Source organism: Homarus americanus, unplaced genomic scaffold (genome assembly GCF_018991925.1).
Source record: "Homarus americanus isolate GMGI-L3 unplaced genomic scaffold, GMGI_Hamer_2.0 scaffold38850, whole genome shotgun sequence".
Classification (NCBI taxonomy): Eukaryota; Metazoa; Arthropoda; class Malacostraca; order Decapoda; family Nephropidae; genus Homarus; species Homarus americanus.
Window position 1 is genome coordinate 97,717 of NW_024720818.1, and position 20,428 is coordinate 118,144.

At 39.4% G+C, this 20,428-nt stretch overlaps 1 protein-coding gene across 2 annotated transcripts in view; it reads right to left on the reverse strand.

The window, feature by feature from the left end:
* LOC121861266 (acetylcholinesterase-like) overlaps nt 1-20,428 on the reverse strand; it is a 185,737-nt gene that overhangs the window by 92,259 nt on the left and 73,050 nt on the right. For both annotated transcript variants that reach the window (XM_042358911.1, XM_042358909.1), the window contains exon 2: nt 6,909-6,937. The gene's annotated coding sequence lies outside the window, so the exon portion shown is untranslated. The remainder of the gene's footprint in view (nt 1-6,908; nt 6,938-20,428) is intronic.

Sequence of the window (20,428 nt, forward strand, 5' to 3'; positions counted from 1 at the left end):
CTTCTTAACTAAAATAATCAGGGTATATTCAAGTTATTTTTAGCTTCGTTAGTATAAACTGAAGCGATCGTGTTGGGGGCTATAGGTATCTATATGAATGTTTCTTGTGTTTAGCCCAAATAAAGCGATACGGGATGAGTTGTATTATATTTTACTCTGGTAATATAAGCTAAAAGAGTGCGTAGAGGTTGGGTATAGTTATTTGAATTACATTTTATGATATTTAGTTCTGTGATGCTAAGAGATAATATATTGTGCTATACGTAAATATAACTAAGTGAATTATATCTAATTATATTGAGCTTTACCTGGTATAATAAGGTTAGAATGATTATTGCTACTCCAAGTATAATGAATTTGACTATATTTAACTTTGGTTCTACACACTGAAAGTTAGTTGTATTAAGTAATATATTTACATTATTCTGGCTGTATAAACTTACAAAAGAATGTTCGGCGTAACTGTTACTTTAGAAAACACATTTAATATATCTTTGTTTTATGAAAAATTTAAAGTGTGTTTCATTGCCCTGACGATCCATTGTGGACAGTGACGATACATAGGATACAAAGTTTTGATACACACAGAGGTAGTGTGGCCTGGCACGAACTAACTCTTAGGAGAGGAGGCGAGTGCTGTATTTACTCACCCCTATAGTAGAATGATTCGAGGCTAAATGCTACTACAGGAAGTATATTTTCTTAAATGTAGCTTTTTCTGGTAGTAAATGGTAAAATGTGTTATCTTAAGGATGAATATAGATCTATGAAGAGTATATATGAAGGTGGTCATTCATATGTACACAACATAGTTAAAGTTGGTAGTGATGACTCGTGGCTGCTGTTGGTAGCACTAGACTGTAGGTGTACCGCTGAACCATTATACGTGTGTCTGTCTACCTTGCATGATTAATATGAGGCTTGTTAAGAAAAAGAGTATTTTTTATGTTGAATAAGATACAGATGTTAATGGCCAAGGACAAAGGACCCCGAATTATTTTCCTTTTCGCCTTTTAGTTTCTTTTGAGATTTTTGAAGCATTAAGTGACGATTGCGTATGAAACTTTGTATACCAGATAACTATAGATGACAGTTTACTGATGTTTGTATTTTTTTTTTTAATGTAGCGATGCACTGCAGATTCGTTCAGAGGAAGAATTATTGCTCATATTCCGAACGATTCACTTGAAGGGGCAGCTACTTTTAGGCTAACTTAGTTTTAGAGATAATTGCTTCCAGACTGATAAAAGAAAGGGGAAAATTATTAGTTATTACAGCCTGATTTTAAGGAAATAATTAGTCACTTTTACCCTGGTATAAAGAAGGAGACAGTTACTTCCCTAACAGAACGCCGTCTTAACACTGAGGCATTGTCTACAGTAATCAGAAACAGAGAAACAAACCAAGATTAGAAATTGCCACTTGATACAAATCGTTGTCAACAAAGATACATGTTCATTCATTAATATGTTTTTATACAGTGATGTCAGTATAATTATCACTTATCCTCAACACTGTTCTAATAAAAAATGAAGTCGACTGACAATAAAAGTAGATAATTTCAACTATTGTATCAACACTTTTATTAATGCCATGAATGAGGATAAAATCACGGTTCCTCAACTCCCATGACGTCCTTAACTCATTCCTAGCCTCTCATACTTTTAAGACTTATCATTATTCAGGTCTTCAGCCACATATCTCATTGTCTCACACCATAAAACTTATTTCTTCATACCCCAAGTGGCACCCCCAACAAGTCTCATATCCATTAACTGAAAACGTTTCTCACAAGTCAAGTTCCTTTGGCACTTGTCATTCACCTCTGAGGTATGAAATCTTCAAGACATCAAAGTTCAGAAGGTCCTGAGGCGTGAAGACTGACAGCTGAAATTAAGAATCCTGTCAGTTCGTGTCTATTGGCCCAAGAGAGTTGACACGACCCTAGACCTGCAGATTTAATAAACAGTTTTTGAATGTAGGAGAATTTTACGTTTTTTTAGGGGAGGGGGGGGGGGCGCCTGGCAAACCTAGGTTGTAGAAGACACGTGATCCCGAGTATTATCTGGGAGGTTAAAGAATCTAAGAAGGAAAGAGGAAATGGAGTAATGGAAAGGTGGTCAATGTGTGTCACTGGAGTGTGGTGGCCACTGGAATGTTAGCCACAGGAGTAAGGTGATCACTGGAGTAGGGTGAACACTGGAGTAGGGTAAGACGCTAGAGTTAGGTGGTCGCTAGAGTATGGTGGCCACTGGAATAATATTACCACTAAGGTTACTGGAGTAAGGTTGGTAATAGGGGCAAAAAGTGGTTGTTGGAGTGAGGTGGCCACTAGGGTTGGGTGGCTATTGTTCTCAGGTGGCCATGGAGTAAAGTTGTCCTTGGAGCATCATAGTCGCTCGAGTAAGGTGATCGATGAGGCAAGGTAGTCATTATACGGCTTTTTTAAAGTTTCGTAAAGGTCAAACCAGTCTCGTTGGTGGCTATAGAGTACAGTGGAGACTTTCACCTGTCAATATGCCTAATCAGCTGTGATAGTTTCAGGAAGATCAGCTCATAATTATGGACACTCGGGTGGTAACAAGCAGAGCAGAAAACAAACAGACACCCACCCACAAAGGCAGTTAACCTATAAGCGTGACGGGATCATAAATGTCTACTCCCGTGTGTATTTTTTTTTTAACTACGATCAGGAAGTTTACTACTAACCTGCCCTATTTTAGTAGCTGAAACAGAACTCTGGAGGCCCCATAAATATTAGAGTAGACGGTGAACTATAAGAGTAAAAGAACTCGCTACTTTTTTCTCCTTGCTTTGATTTTAAGTAAATTTTAGGTTCTCGGAGTAGAGGAAGGTTATGAGCTAAAGTAAACGAAACTCTCGCTAATGAGCGAGATCTTCAGAGTTCTGATAGTGTAAAGTTACGAAGTTGTTGTTCTCGAGTAACGATTTGTTTTGGCCATTTACAAAGAGAAGAAGAATGGGCTCTGGGCCTATAGCACAGATTGTAGGGAGAAAACGGCGTGTAGAGGACAACTTGATTGTATATAGTACGTAGATTTTTTTTTGGGGGGGGGGGGAACTACAATGTTGGTCTTCAGCAAAAGTTTCAGACCCAGGGGCGAGGTCCTTGAAACGAATAGTCTCAAATGTTAGTGACAGTGGCAATGAGCCCACCAGAAACTGTAGTGGAGGACCTAAGGACGAATGGTCTTGGAATGGGACCATAGAAACTGGTTATAGATCCATCTGAAGCACTGGTCAGGGTCCTTGGAATGAATGGCCTGCGACCCTAAAAATGATTAAGGACCCAATAGGAGCAGTGGTCAGCGTCACATGAAAACTAGTGTGTGTCGACTATGGAACCGATAGTTATACGCCAATATCTGAGCAAGTGTTGTGGGTGGGGCTTAGAACCAATAGTCAGGAGCCCTCAGAACCAGTAGTCGGGGGCCCTCAGAACCAGTAGTCGGGGGCCCTCAGAACCAGTAGTCGGGGGCCCTCAGAACCAATAGTCAGGAGCCCTCAGAACCAGTAGTCGGGGACCTCAGAACCAGTAGTCGGGGACCTCAGAACCAGTAGTCGGGGCCCTCAGAACCAGTAGTCGGGGACCTCAGAACCACCAATCAAGGCCAGGGCCCTCTAAGCCACCATTGGGGCCCACCAGCAGCTGAAAACATTCCAAGTACTACTGCTTATGATCCCACAGCCCCGACTGCCGATATCCAAATTGATTGATCTTTCTTTGAGTTTTCCCCCAACATAATTAGCTCCGTGCTCCCTTCCTGAAGCACCTTATTCCCCCTGGCAGGTTCCAGACCCTCAACCAAGTAAATATTATCGGGAGAGGAAGCCTGTTTGTCTATGTCTTTTACTCTACGTGTTTACATTTATCCTCCTCTCTCTCTCCCTCTTAGTCTGTATATCTCTGTTTATATTTATCTATGTTTGATAAATCTATCTGGTTATGGACGTAGCAAAGTGTACTGTGATCTATTGTGTGTGTACATAAAAAAGTTTTCTCATACTTTAAAACGAGAAGCAATATTTGGTGAGCGCCGCGGCATATGTCGATCAGTACCTCCACCACGTGACTACTGACGTAATGATGACGCCTTTGCGTGACGTCATAACTTGCCACATGCCACAACCCCGTTCGTTAACTTACATCGAAAAATCATCCACTGAAAATTAAAAGTCAAAATAGAGTATAACAATTTCAGGCATTTATTAAGTTGACAATTTGGTGGATTGATTTAGAAAACAAAACCAAAAGATTGAATGAATTAAAAAGTGTCAATGAAAATTTACCGGCATGAGCAGGTAAGGTTTGTGACACTTGTGAAACATTGACACATATTACTAATGGTTTCCACCCACACCTGGTGAAGGTGGAGGTGTGGCGGGGGTGGAGGTAAAGGGGTGATGGTGGTTAAATAAGGGTGGGGTTAATGGCGATAGTAGAAGTTAGGTGGTAAGAGTGTGTTAGGAGCCAGTGGAGGTTAGGTGATTGTTGAGGTTAGGTGATAGTGGAGGTTAGGTTGGAGTGAGATTGGGTGGATGTTAGGTGAGGATGGAGGTTAGGTGAGGATGGAGGTTAGATGACAGCGAGGGTAAAGATGAGGGTAGAAATTTTGTGGCGATAGAGGTCAGGGCGAGTAGAGGTCAGGGAGAGTAGAGGTTAGGATAAGCCACCCACGTAGAGGCCAGAGTCAATATTGCTTCACTGACTAGTACCAGAGCTTCATCCTCTTCCCGACGGGTGTATACTCGTGTGTGTGTGTGTGTGTGTGTGTGTGTGGAAAATCAGATCTGCGAAATCAAAAGAGGACTCAAAATAACCTGGAGGACCTTTGGGGGACCGAATCATATATTCAAAGCCAACAGTCTCCTCCTACTGATAAGGAAAACATCCGACTGGTGCGTGGTGTAAGTGTTGACATACGGATGAGATAAGTGGAAGGCAAAAGAGAAAGAGAGGGCTGGAGAAAAAGAGAGGGAGGGGTAAAAAGAGGGAGGAGTGGAGGGAGGGAGATAAGAGAGGGAGGAACGGAGGGAGGGACACGAGTGGTTGAGACGCAAGTGAAAAACTACTAGATATTCTTTCAAGGGTCGAGGGCCTGAAGTGGCAGGGATGGATCAGCAGTGGACTAAACAGATACTCAGCTGGATCCCACTAGACGGGAAACAACCAAGAGAAGAACCAGATGGGTAAAGTTGGGAGAGGTTGTTGAAGCTGGAGGCTGGAGACGAGAGGCTGGTGGTGTACTGTACTGGTGAGGGCTTCATCCAGTAGTGTACTGTACTGGTGAGGGCTTCATCCAGTAGTGTACTGTACTGGGGAGGGCTTCATCTAGTAATGTACTGGTAGTGTACTGTACTGAAGAAGGCTTCATCCAATAGTGTACTAGTAGTGTACTGTACTGGGGAAGGATTGATTCGGAGAGAGAGAGAGAGAGAGAGAGAGAGAGAGAGAGAGAGCACCAAGCCCAGGAGTCGTAATGGGTCGACAGTCGCATTAGTGTCTCGTTCAGTTGTATATTGAACAGCTCCCCTGGTGACTCCCAACGGTATGTAAATCACTCCCTCCCCCCCTGCAACTATAACTGTTTTGCGGGAAAGCTATAATGTTAGAGCCCATAAAAGACTATAGTGGAGGGTAGCAACATCACTTAAGCTAATGTTACGTCACCGTTTCCGTGAATCTTCCAGCTATGAAAAGCTAAAATGAAAATAACGCAAAATCAGTCAAGCTAATGGTAGGTCGATATAAAGACTTATAATTATTTTCTTTAGCGTGCAGCACCAACATCATTGAAGCTAAACATACTGTATAAACCTCAGTAAACTTGTTGGATTAAACGACCTCGTAAAGAGTTATAGTCAACCTCAGCTATAAAACCAATCAGAAAAAGCTATAACGGTACTGCAGTCAGGTTCAAGCTAAAACGAGTGCGTTCATCTGAAGATTCTTGCTCACCATCACATTATTGGGGGGGGGGGGTTCGGTTAGGTTTGGTCAGGTCAGGTCAGGTTAAATTGGGTTATGTTAAGTTAGGTGAGCGTAAAGTTGTTTAAGATTCAGGTGAAATAAACTGGGGGAGAATCTTAAGTGATCTAACAAATGTGATTTTATAAAGCTACAGTCAGAAGTCAAACCTCAGCTACGAATATAAGAAAAAGCTAAAAGCACTCAGCCACCCGGGGCTCTAAAGCTAAGAGAGAATAAACATTTACCACAAGAATTTAAGAGTCACGCAACAGCTCTAAAAACAATAAAAAGCTATGATAATGTTATAGTCAGGCCCGAGCTAATAAAAAGCTATAATAGACGATAATAATATCACTTAAGCTAATTATAGACACGGGGGCCAGGGAACATCACAATTATATATAGTGAATTGGGCTATTGTTCATGGGAATCGATATGAGAGACAGAGAGATTCCAATTATAATAGTTAGGTGAAATATATCAGGTTAATATATTTCACAAATGGTGTTCGCAAAGAGTAAGGAAAGAGTAGGAAAAACAAAACGTGAAGTAGATTGTAAAGGAAGTGGTGGGTGGTGTGTGATCAAAGGTTTTAGTTTCCTTCTAGATGTCCAAACACACACACACAATATGTAACTGTATATTTTCAGCCTTCTGGCTGCCAAGCTCTTTCAATAAACCGTTAATTATTATTATTATTATTATTATTATTATTATTATTATTATTATTATTATTATTATTATTATTATTATTATTATTATTATTATTATTATTACACACACACACACACACACACACTGCAGGTTCATCATCCTTGACCTTTGCTCTAATTTCCCAAATCTGGTGTGGGTCGGGTTTAGCGGGTCAGTATCAAGGGAGATATACTCTATCCCTTGGGGCGTAGTTCTCACTTACCTAATTCGTTTGGCCGGATGTTAAACTTGCTGTGGAAGAAAAAGCTTTAGTTAGTTGCTGTGTCGCTGTGCCCATAATAATAATAATAATAATAATAATAATAATAATAATAATAATAATAACTTCAATAACTTCAATAACTTCAATAACTTTGCCGCTCACTGAAATAATTTTCCCCCATATAACACAGGGTGTTCAAACACAAGCATTCCCAACATTCGCTGTCAATGAGTCACACTCTGACTGCGGTAACACGTGTGCTCTCCTCTTGGTACACTCCTACAACAAGACCTTGAATATCTACCTGGTTTGTTCTTGTCACCTCTCATATTCCATCAACAATGTCTATCTTCCCCCCAAAAAAAAAAAAAATACTCTATTACATTTGAATGATTGTACTTTTTTTTCCAACAATATTTTTCAGAAAGTTTAATATTCAACAAGACAAAATGTCAGACATACAGTAACTCCCACCTCCATATCATAAAAGGTCAAGGTCACACTATTAAAGAGTCAAAGGTCAAAAGTTAAGATTTTTTCTTGTGTTTCAGGATTGTTCTAAATGTTAATGTCTTTTATTTTTTGTATCTATTCTTTATCTCTCATTTCTATTCTCTCTATTTATTAATATGACCTTGACAACCTCTAGTGCGTTCTCTCTCCGATAATAATTCTAGTAATTGTTTCTTTATTTATTCTCCTCTGTTTCCTGGTCACCATTGTGTTCCCAAGCACAATATTTCTGACCCGTACAAACTGTTTCTTTTTCTTGCATTTCGAGTCAAGTAGCCCAGCCATATTGCTCTCTCTCTCTCTCTCTCTCTCTCTCTCTCTCTCTCTCTCTCTCTCTCTCTCTCTCTCTCTCTCTCTCTCTCTCTCTCTCTCTCTCTCTCTCATTGTGAACCATAATTTCTTCACATTTACTCGTTCCTATATTTACATATTAAGACCAATAAGTACAGTAGAACGAAAACCAAAAAAGTGATAAAAAAAACGCAAAGCCACACGACAATGATGAAGATGGAGATAAAAGATTAACAATAAAGATGAGGTTTAAGGGACAAGAAGACTGGAGGTTATGTGAAAAACAATAATAATTAAAATATATATAAATTAAGTAGTATAGATAATGTAATGAGGGTGAAGACAAGGAATCAGGAAGTGCAATAAACTAAATAAAAATGTGGCAATAAAGGAAAAAGTATACACACACACACACACACACACACACACACACACACACACACACAAACACACACACACAAAATGATGACACTAACAATGACAATCCACAAAGTCACCCTCCATCTTTCTCTCTCTCTTTTCAGGCGAGGAAAATTGTCCTGGGTCATGATAGATTGTTGACCTGTGTGTGTGTGTGTGTCCCACCCGTGTTATTTTGAATTGTTATCTTAAGTAATTTTCTCTCTCGCTTATCTTAGTTGTTTTTTTTTTGTGTGTGTGAAGAATATAAATAGGAAGAAGAAAATGGAAAGTTATTTTTTTTTTAATATAAAGATTTTTTTATGTTGAATTTAGCAAAGGATTTTTTTTTAAATGTTTCTGTGACTATTATTAGTTTTTTCTCCCTCTATCTTTCCCTCGCTTTCATTCTTTCTCTTCCTCGTTCTCTCTCTCTCTCTCTCTCTCTCTCTCTCTCTCTCTCTCTCTCTCTCTCTCTCTCTCTCTCCTTTTCTCCTTTATCCTCTTTACTCTTCAGCATCTTTCAACCACTTTTTTCTCTTCACAATTAAGAAAACGCTCACCATTGTAAACCACCGTTAATTAAGTGGTTATTTATAGGCCAGACTCTGGTTGTTGATCATTAAGGCTATGTAGTGCTTCCTGCCCTTGACAATTGTTTTTGATCGTTGCGTAAAAAAAAAAAAATCCGATCCGCGAACTAATTGTTTGGGCGTTCTAATATAAGACCGTCAACATAATACTTGGAGTTGTGTTGTTGAGAGACCGTGGTTGTGTTTGTTTGTTTATCGTCAAGTAATTGCGAACGTGATATTTGCTGTCCTTCAAGAGATCGTAAATATATGTTGGTTTTCCTCTAAAGTGATTGTGAGTGTAATGGTTTTTTTTTTTGCCGTTCTCAGACTGATGGTATAATGTTTCTTTGTTATTAGAAGATTTGAGAATATGTGTGTACTATTTCTTTACCATCAAGAGAAAGTTAATATAATACTTCTTTAACGTTAAGAGAAAGTTCATATAATACTTCTTTAACGTCAAGAGAAAGTTAATATACTTCTTTAACGTCAAGAGAAAGTTAATATAATACTTCTTTAACGTTAAGAGAAAGTTAATATAATTCTTCTTTAACGTCAAGAGAAAGTTCATATAATACTTCTTTAACGTCAAGAGAAAGTTACTATACTTCTTTAACGTCAAGAGAAAGTTCATATAATACTTCTTTAACGTCAAGAGAAAGTTCATATAATACTTCTTTAACGTCAAAAGAAAGTTAATATACTTCTTTAACGTCAAGAGAAAGTTAACATAATACTTCTTTAACGTTAAGAGAAAGTTAATATATAATATTATTTATCGTCAACCTCCCATCCACCTACCAACCTCCCACACCTACATTAACCTCCCACCCCTTACACCAACCTCCTACATAACCTCCCTACACCCCACCAACCTCCCACACCTATTAACCTCCCCTACACCAACCTCCCACACCCCCCACCATCAACCTCCCACCCCTACACCAACCTCCCACAACCTCCCACCAACCTCCCCCAACCTCCCCACACCCCACACCAACCTCCCACATCCCTACACCAACCTCCCACACCCCTACCCCAACCTCCTACAAAACCTCCCACACCCCTACACCAACCTCCCACATCCCACCCCACCAGCCTCCCACAACCTACACTAACCTCCACCCCTACACCAACCTCCCACCCCCTACCCAACACCCCACCCCTACACCAACCTCCTACAAACCTCCCACCCCCACCAACCTCCCACATCCACCCCACAGCCTCCCACAACCCTACACTAACCTCCCACACACTACAACCTCCCACAACCCTACACTAACCTCCCACACCCCCTACTTGGTCTCCCACACTCCTACACACTCACGCTGTAAAAAACAACAGCCTCCTCTTTTCGACAGCTAGGAGGGGGGGAGGGGTAGGGAGCTCTAGGGTGGTGTGGGTTGCGTGACGCGGAGTTATCACAATCATCGCTGGGGTAATGTTCTAATGGCACGATGCATTCTCCTGCACTGTAACCCGCAATTGCCTGCATATTAAGGGATCGAGTGATGCATTTCCGGCACGAAGCGACACGAACGGATCCGCCAGGGGAGAACATTAAGCCATATACTGGAAGTCTAATCATTTGTCTTTATTATGAACAAACTTTTTTTTTTTTAAAGGAGAATTTACTGTACCTTGGCTCGGTTCCGCATAGATACTGGTTCATAATGCTTATTTTTTATTTTTGTAGCTTGGTTAAGTGAAAGCGTATCTGATTGGGTAGTCTTGACCTGATTCATTCACATGGTGGTCAAAATACGCCCAAACACAGCTCCTTTAAAGCCTCAGTTATGTATATACAATCAAAACGGAGTGGTCAGATCAATTTCAAAATAAACAAAGCGACTCTTGTTGTTTCGGTGTGGTTCTTAAAATCCTTCGTCTGTTGTCATATTATCTAACACAAAACTGGAAACTGGAATCTTTGCAGTATATATAAATAAATATTAGGAAAGTCTGATCATGGCTTGGGATTAATCACGCAAATGATGAAATAATTTACAACTTATGTGGCAGAGAAGACTTTACACACGAGTCTTCTGTCAACATTGTAACATGACTCGCGATGTTGTCATGGAGTAAATAACATGTTACTGCAACTTACACATTCATTATACATTATTCCAAACAATCAAAACAATTAAACAAAGAACGAGATAGTTCATAATGTACTACTGTAATTTGGCTTTATGAAGTCATTTGCCCGAGACTGTATATACTGTTAGTTGTATTAAACGGTATTAAGTATTCATGTTCAGGGGAGGACAGCTGGTATAAAATAAGACCTAGTTAAAGCTGGTATTATTTGCTGGTAATTATGATAAGCTGCAAATTAGACCTTGGGCAATATTTATAGTGTGGTTCGAAAGTAGGTCACGTATAGCACTTTATTGTATAGCGTCCAGTGAGGCAGTATATTTGTTTTATGGTACAAACTAAATCACGTACGTTACATTTAATTGTGTTATATTACGTACTGTATTTATGGTATGACATGGAGAAGGTTACTTACAATAATTATAATACAACTCTGCATTCCTTCTCGTGTATGCAATGGATAATCAGATTACGTGATATAATTGTTACTGGCAGGAAAATATATGGGTTTAAGTAACACGTGACGTTCAGTAAATTATAATAAGAACTAAAACTCGGTACATAATTTATCTGTAAACAACAAACAGACGAAACGATTGTTTGTGTCATAACTACCAAGTATCACATGTTAAGTCTTAATCACCACAGATCAGGAATGACGTCACGTAATACAATTATCATACATCACGAGGGTATGTATGTATGTATGTAATGTATGTATGTATGTATGTATGTATGTATGTATGTATGTATGTATGTATGTATGTATGTATGTGTCATAATTATCGCACAGCACCAACTGGGTCATCTCAGACAGCCTTGGTGTGTCATTGGCCCCAGACCACTGAGTTGTACGAGTAATTACAGTGTATCACGAACCCAAGGCCACTGCGTTATAACCTAGGACCACTGCTTTATAACCTAGGGCCACCGTGTTGTAATCACTGTAGCTCAAATCAGATAAGGATTTTTTGACGCCTCATAATTATAATCGATGGGTTAATATGGCAGTGTAAGGCCAAACTATTATAATATACACGATGCCTATAATTTCACCTTCTGGGGGACACTAACTCACTTGGAGGGGAGGACGGATGACAAGAAAAGGAAGTTAGAGTGAGAGACAGTGTTAGGGAGAGATGAGAGAGTGAAGGTGAGGGATAGAAAGGGAATGAAAGTAATGGAGAGGTAAGGGAAGGAAAGGAAAGAAAGTGAAGGAGTAGAAGAAGAGGGGAGAAAGTTAAGTGTAGAGGAAAGGTGAGTGTGACAGGTAGAGAATAGGTGAGGGTAAAGAGTACAGGTTAGAAGAAAGTGATGGGAAAGGTTGAAGGGTAAAGAAGGGACAAGAGAGTGACAGGAGAGACGAGTGATGAGGGGAAGGGGGAGTGAACGAGAGGATGGAGGCTTCCCCTTCTTATTGGGGTGTGAGCTGGATTATACTGGCTAGGAGAGGGAGGCAAGAGGATTGTGATGGTGTAGGTTATTCCAGTTACCCCTCTCACCTGAAGGCTTGGGGTGAGGGGAACGAGGGGAGGGGGGAGAGGATAAGTGGGGAAAGGAATGGTTTAGTGGAGGAGAAGGTAGTGGGGGAGGGGAAGGACAGCTGGTGAGGGGAGTGATGGGTAGGGAAGGGATTGAGATAGAAGAGGAGAAGTGTATGGCGGATAGGGGTGAGGGAAAGGAGGAGAGGGGTGTGAAGGTGGAGGAAGGATGGCTAGGGAGGGCGAATGGAATGGGGAATGATATGGGGAATGAGGAGTGAGGGATGATAGCTGAAAAGAGAAATTGGGAAGAGGAAATGTGGTGAAAGAATAGGGAGGAAAGAGGACGGGGAGGGAAAAAATAAAAGAATAGAAAGGGGTGGGGAAGGTGTTGGCCCGAGGGGAGGAGGAGTGTCTTCTGTTGCCAAAAAGTTAATTTCTGAAATTTTGTTAAAGCAAACTTTCGTGTATATATATATATATATATATATATATATATATATATATATATATATATATATATATATATAATCAACGGCCTAACCAGCTAGGATTCGATCCTCGACCTACTGGCTGGGACTAGGAACTACCGACTAACCCACAAGGACATTGTTAAGTTCTTTGATTATATGTTCAAAGTCCTCGTGTTATATGGACTAAAAATGAGTATATATATATATATATATATATATATATATATATATATATATATATATATATATATATATATATATATATATATATATATATATATATATATATATATATATATATATTTTTTTTTCTATACAGTATGTGTGTGTGTGTGTGTGTGTGCCCACTACAGACGTTGAAGCAAACAGTGCAGTTACCTGAACACCTTCAGGTATGAGGTGTGTGATACTCACTGCCAGACTCCCTGCACTTGGCTCCCGCACCCTACTGCTGACGTCATGTGGACAGCGACCCCAACACCTGCTGTCTCGAAGATTATTGTTTTCAAACTTGAACTTCTGTTTCCTTCAAACCCAGGGATGGAGTCGGGATAATACACACATCTGGTGAACTTACTATTCAACTGTAAAATGTCCTGTTTTTCTAAGGTGTGAAGATATATGTTTAATAATGTTAATTTTGTTTCAGCGATGGACATGAGACTGGCACCTGGAATCTTGGCAACACTTAATGTGAGTCATAACTCGTGTTTGTATTCTCTCTCTTTTCTCTATTGATTTATATTCAAATCCTCTCAAGCAGAGAATATATATATATATATATATATATATATATATATATATATATATATATATATATATATATATATATATATATATATATATATATATATATATATATATATATATATATATATATATATATATATGATAACCACAAGGAAAAAAGAAAACACGAAGTTCCCAAGCGCTTTCGTGTAATTCTGAACTAATTTTGTTAGTTTTCTATGATAGTCAATGATGTAAAAATAGAAACTTATCAAATTTGACCATGTATGAACTATTTCTATTGTCATAGCAATAATTAAAAAAAAACTGTACCTATTTGGTAAAAACGTCAATTGTTTTTTTAGGACCCCAAATGAAACTGTTTCTACTAAGTGGGAGCCGTACGACCTTACGTGGTCTGAGTCCAATAAAAGTTGGTTCTTTATTTATGCATCACCCACCGACCTGGAGCTGATGCCAGAGCCAACAATCGAACACTAGCTGATTATACTCTTTTAAATACAATTTTCACTTATTGCATCTGAAGTCGCGAGGGAGAGCATGAGGAAATATTGAAGTGCTTCTTTTAAATCTATAACATTGCATATTTTTTTTTATATAGATTTTTCTCTTTTTGTTAAATTAAAACGTTGCTTTATTCCTTTTAATTATATCATGTACAAACACTTAATCCCCCTCCCACTCGCGGATCCATAGAATGTTAATTAAAAGAAAATACCAAAAAAATACCATGCTGAAGCCCATTCCACATAATACCAATGAGCTCTTGACTGCATTTTAGCTAGACAACTTGTAGACTACGTTCATGCATTTCAGAGTGAGCTACAGTACAGCCACAACTTCAGACACATCTTCTATTTTGGCTGCAACTTCAGATTATCAGAGTTCACCACAACCTTGGAATAAAAAGAATTCTTCGGTAGAACTCCATACAGTACTTTTGTAAATGTCACTTGGTCGTTTGTCTTCAATATTGTCTGTGTGTGTGTACTGTTTTTAAGCTTGATGTTTGGGTCACTTTTTTAGTGTTGTTGGTGGTGATGTCTGGGGTCACTGCCTTACTGTTGTTGGTGGTGATGTCTGGGGTCACTGCCCGACTGTTGTTGGTGGTGATATCTGGGGTCACTGCCTTACTGTTGTTGGTGGTGATGTCTGGGGCTACTGTCTTAGTGTTATTAGTGGTGATGTCTGGGGCTACTGTCTTACTGTTGTTGGTGGCGATGTCTGGGGCTACTGTCTTACTGTTGTTGGTGGTGATGTCTGGGGCTACTGTCTTACTGTTGTTGGTGGCGATGTTTGGGGTCACTGCCTTACTTTTATTGATGGTAATGTCTGAGGATACTGGCTGACTGTTGGTGGTGGTTGTCTGGGAGTCCCACTATCTTACTATTGAACCAGATGTCCTACGTGAACTGACCAAGAGGCCGTAGGCTTGTACTTACTTCAGTCAACTCTGATTTCTTATAACTTTTGCTCTACCTGTAACGTCATCTTGGGAACTACCTGGTCTCTTCTCCCAAGTAGAAAACCTTGAGGATACGGAGAAGTTTTGTAGCTCTTTCCTTCCCTGTAGCGTCTTCTCTTCTCCCACGTTTTTTTTCTCTCCCACACACCCTCCTCCAATGCATTTTACTCTCCCACCATTTCTCTCCCACCACCTCCCTCCCACCACCTCCCTCCCACGTGATCTCTCCTCTCTCGCTACCCTTTCTCCCACGCACTCCCCTCTCCCACCAGACCCAATTCCGTACACTCCCCTCTTAAACCATCATCCCCCGCACACACTCCCTTGTCACCACTCCTTCCCATGCACTATCCTTACCCCCCCTCTCTAATATAACATCCACCTGCCCCACCCACACACTTACACTATTTACTTCACCTCTCCCACTCCTTTCCCACATCTTCCACCCCCTGTCACACGCCCTCCTACCTCCCCCATCCTCTCTGTAACACACTCCAGACCACTTTCACCCTCTCCCACAGTTCCCACACGCTTCCCACTCGCTTCCCACTCCTCCCACACGCTTCCCACTCCTCCCAACCCTCTCACATGTTCTCCATTTTCCAATATTTTTTTTTGCCATTTTACTTGACGTCAATATTTATATCAGTCAAAGAGAAAAATGTTATCTGCAGAATTTACCCAAAAATAAAGTAAGTGAACCTGTTTGAAGCGTGTGTGAGTCTCCTGGACATCACTTACCTTAAAAGAAACACTTAAGTGAGGGAATGTTTACTGCTAGTGGTGTAAAATATTCATCAGGAATATTGATTGAAAAGTCTTCCTCTTTTTTAAGTGTCTTGGAGTTAGGGATAATTGTTACCGTGGTTATTGGGTGTCTCACATGACTAAACCAACTCGGTGTAGATTTTTCTTTGATTGTTCTTGTTGGTGGTGGAATTACGAGGATATAATTTTGGATAATATTTTATTTTGTACAGAAATTAGGTTATTAATACGCTAATTACTCAGTTTGTAGAGCATTAGTTGTGGAACAGATTATGTCACGGTTTTTACTTTACTCGTTTATTATTTTTTTTTTGGTGGGGGGTTGCTTCGTTTATTCTGTTTTATGGTAATGTGTTAGTAATTTATATAAACACTTTATATCATTTTGAAGATCGATATATGCTCTTAATACTCCTTTACGTGTATGAGAAAATATCACTTTGTATAAGATTCAAGTTGTATAATCTACATTTCTGCATAGACGCTTATAATTTGTATGTGTTATGCGTGTAATGTATAACAAAGTGTCCCATAACCCTTTGTTGTGTATACCACTTATGTATTCTATGAGTTACACTTTGTTGAGGTAGTTTTGTTATTTCTCAAAGACAGTAATAAAAAAAGGAAATGTTAACGAAGGCTTCCCCGTGTATCTGTGTCCTCGGAGTGCTTTGGGGGATGTCATCGCCTTTTTTTCAGCTCACGCCTAACCTAACCTAACCTAACCTAACCTAACCTAACCTAACCTCTCCTCCCCCTCCCTCCTTCACAGTCCTTCGCCCCGCGTTTCTCATTGGTGAAGGATGTTGGTGTGATTACTGTACCTTGGGAAGCCTTGCCTTGTTTTGTTTACTTTATATGTTCTCTGAAGCATCCGAGTGAGCTGAAGTTTTCTTAAAAAGTGTAGGAAGGATGCCTCGCAAAGGTTGTCTGGCTGCTCATTGTGTTTGCAATCACAACAAAGTTTGATGGTAATGTTAAGAGAAGATGTAACACAAACTTCACGCGGTAAAGTGTGTTTGTTTAATCTTTGTGCCCCTTGTTGAAGCGGCCACTAACACCATGAACCATAACTTGGGATGCGGACTTTACTTTTGTAATTTTTCCCGATTCTCTTGTAAGTTTGGATACTGTTATCAGTATAAAAGGTTAGGTTTTTAGCATATATACTTAACTTCTGTATCTGATTTTCAGTTATACTTCTAGTCGTCCAATTCCTCTCCCTTCAAGTCCTTCAAATCTTGAGTGTTTGTCTTCGGGCGTATCCGACTCCTCCCATAATATGTTGTTGACAAGCGCGACAAGTGTTGATGTTCTATAACACACACACACACACACACACACACACACACACTCGCGCGCGCGCATTCTATTGATCTTCCTCTCTACACCAGTAAAACAGCATTACATGTTATATTTTTGGTATGCCAAGCACTCTGTCATGTGATAACTGCAGGTTCATGTCGTGTGTCAGAAATGCAAGAACGTGTCCGTCGCGTGAATTGTTTCTTTCAACAATTTTATGAGACTAGAACGTGATGCGATTTTCCTGAGAGGAGACTGACCTTTAGATTAATGCGCTTATTTTAATCCTTATGACAAGTTGCTGTACGAACGAACTTCACAGGAAGCACAAGAGCGTGTGCCTCTGAGGAGTGTACACCCGAGGGAGTACTGTTACATTATTGTAGTAATGAATTATTAGGTTGTTTTTCTTTGCATCTGTGTTTTATTAACATAATCATGTTATGTTGTGAGCATTGTGCCAGTGTTACTGTGTACAGTATAGTCACCAGGCTATTGTCACGTGTGTATTTCACAAATGTGTTGCCATGTTAATTAGCCAGTGTTGCTTTGCATATTTTTCCTCAGTGTTACTATGTGTTTCACCAGTGTTTTCTTCGCGTGTTTCCTGTAGAGGATAAGAGCATCAGTGTTTTGTGGTTACATACAGTAGAGCCGTCAGCATTTACGATCGTATAAATAATCAAGGATTAGTTGGTAGTCATGATCCGCTTTGTTCCGTCACGAAGCTCGTAATTTATCGTGTGTAAGGTTATCAATAGTTTACGTGGGCCCCTGAGTCGACACTCCGTCACCTAAGTCGACACTCCGTCACCTGAATCCATGCTCTCTCACCTGAGTCGACACTCCGTCACCTGAGTCGACACTCCGTCACCTGAGTCGACACTCCGTCACCGAGTCGAAGGTCCTTCTCCATTGGTTGTGTTGACCCGATCACGGCCTGAACAAACTGCACTGAGAGGATGATGGTGTGGCCGTCCACACTCTTTAAGTTTGTATTTTTTTTTGTTAGTCACTTATTCATTTTTTTATTTTATCTTTTTATCTTTTTAGTTACATTTTATTTTGTAAATGTTTGATTTTATAGTATTTTTCAGATACGATATTTTTAAATTATCTTAAATTTGTACTTTATTTCGCTATATAACGAATATTTAGACACGATTTACTGTTGTTTTTGTTTCGTTAAGATAGCTAACTGTACGAAGTGAATGGCCCGTGTGTGAATCATTGAGTCAGTGTTATTGTCACTAGATATTAATTTCTTAATATGTTACCATTAAGTTACCACCATAGTCACTAAGATCGTCAGTCTCCATCAGTCACCATTAATTTAAACAGAGACCATTAGTCACCACCACAATCACTCACTAGTAAGCTACCTAGGCCGTCAGTCACTATCAGTCACCATTAATTTAAAATGACTATTAGTTACTCACAGTTTTGCTGACTTACTGGTGACTGTCACCAGTAAGTCAGCAAACCTGAGTCACCAGTCATTAAGTTACCACCGCTGGGGAGACAAGGGAAAATCTATTCATCTATATCTCAATAGCGGCAACATTCAATTAAGTCTCATTAGTGAAGAACGAAGACCCAACCCGCCAACCTTCCAGCCACCCACTTAGTCTTCCAGGCACCCACCCAGCCGCCCATCGGGCCGCCCACCTAGCCTTACAACCAACCACCCAGCCGCCCATCTCGCTACTCAGCCAGCCACGTAGCAGCCATCTGATTATTTTGGCTTACCCAGCTGACGCAGCTCCTGGAGACCACAATTTTTTCTTCCGTTTCTTAATCATCCATCTTGCATTGGTGATTAATGAAAGACTCTCGAGCAATCTCATCAGTTTTGCATATCAAAAAGATTTTCTGAAATCGTTTCTCAGCGGCTGATGAATGAAGGAGCTTATTCCTGCCTGCACCCGACCACCATTATCGCTGGGCTCCGCTCCCCACTTTTTATAAATTACAAAACTTACTCACCTTTACAAAAATGTTTTTTATTATAAGAACTTTTTTATGATTAAAAATATTTTACTTACTACAGAAACAATATAATTATTTAAAAAAATGGTTCCCATATTACAAAAAGTCTTTATAATTAAAAATAAAACTTTAATGAATACGAAAACGTTTATTTTATTTTGAAATCACTTCTGGTTTTACAATAACGTTTTCACCTATATAAAAACGTTTTCCCCTTAGGAGAAACGTTTTCACATATACCTATATGAAAACGCATTTGCTTGGAAAAAATATTCTCAACTTTTAGACACGTTCATTATTGAAAAATACCTATTATCTTATTATTTAAAAAAAATTACCAAAACATTTACACAATAATTGAATCCCTGCTATCATTTTGTGTATGCGTGATTTTCGTGGAATTGTTAATATTTATATTATTTAAAATTAATAAATTTCCGCCGATCTAATATCACGTAAAGTAGACTCATCCGGGCTCTCATCTCTCACTTTTTGCCGAAGAAATCCTTCCTTACTTATGTTTTACTGGACTTAAATCTCCTTTAATTAGCTTTTACCTGACAAATCCCCTGCTTACTTTCATTTTACCGGACTAATGCTCCTCACTTAAGCTTTCACCTAATAAATCTCTCCCCACTTAAGTTTTCAAACTAAAAAATGTCATTCTGTGTAGTTTTTACCGGTCACAAAAATGTAAAAAGAAAAAAATCACCCAAGTCGTCATACCCAGAGTTGAAAGTTACACCTGCAGCGCCTCAGGCTCTCGGCGCCACTAATGCATCCTTATGGGTCGCTGAAAATATGGCTCTGGGGTTTTAAACAATTCTTCAAGAGTCGGCAGAAGTGGGTTCGAATCCCAAGCCACGTTATATGCATAGTGTTTATAAATCTTCTTCCGCTCGTTCTATGAAAAAAAGGAGTAATGTTAAAATTGGTGTGTCAGTGCGCGCTTGTGTGTGCGCGCTTGTGTGTGTGTGTGTGTGTGTGTGACTTATACTACCTGGAGCAATCTGGAAACGGTTATACAGTATATACAATTACAGTATATTTGTATTCATAAATAAGATACTAATATATTCGTGCTCTTGTCAATTTTTTTTTGTCAGTGTGTGGAAATCTGGACAATAACATAAGCAGTAAACATTAACACAGTCGATGTAAGATTACCTTGTGTATAATGAATCATGTAATTAGATGTTCTGTACAAAAAAGGCGAAAAATAACTCGATAACGATCACACCTAACATAAATAATGAGAAACTCCTGATGCAGTGTAAGCTTATAATAGTAAACACAAAGAAAATAGCAGTTTTATGAAAGGAAGTGAACATCAGGGAAGCTTGTGGTTCACGGAAAGGAAGTAATAAAACCCAGATTATTTCAGCAACTTACGAGCCTTAATGTAGAG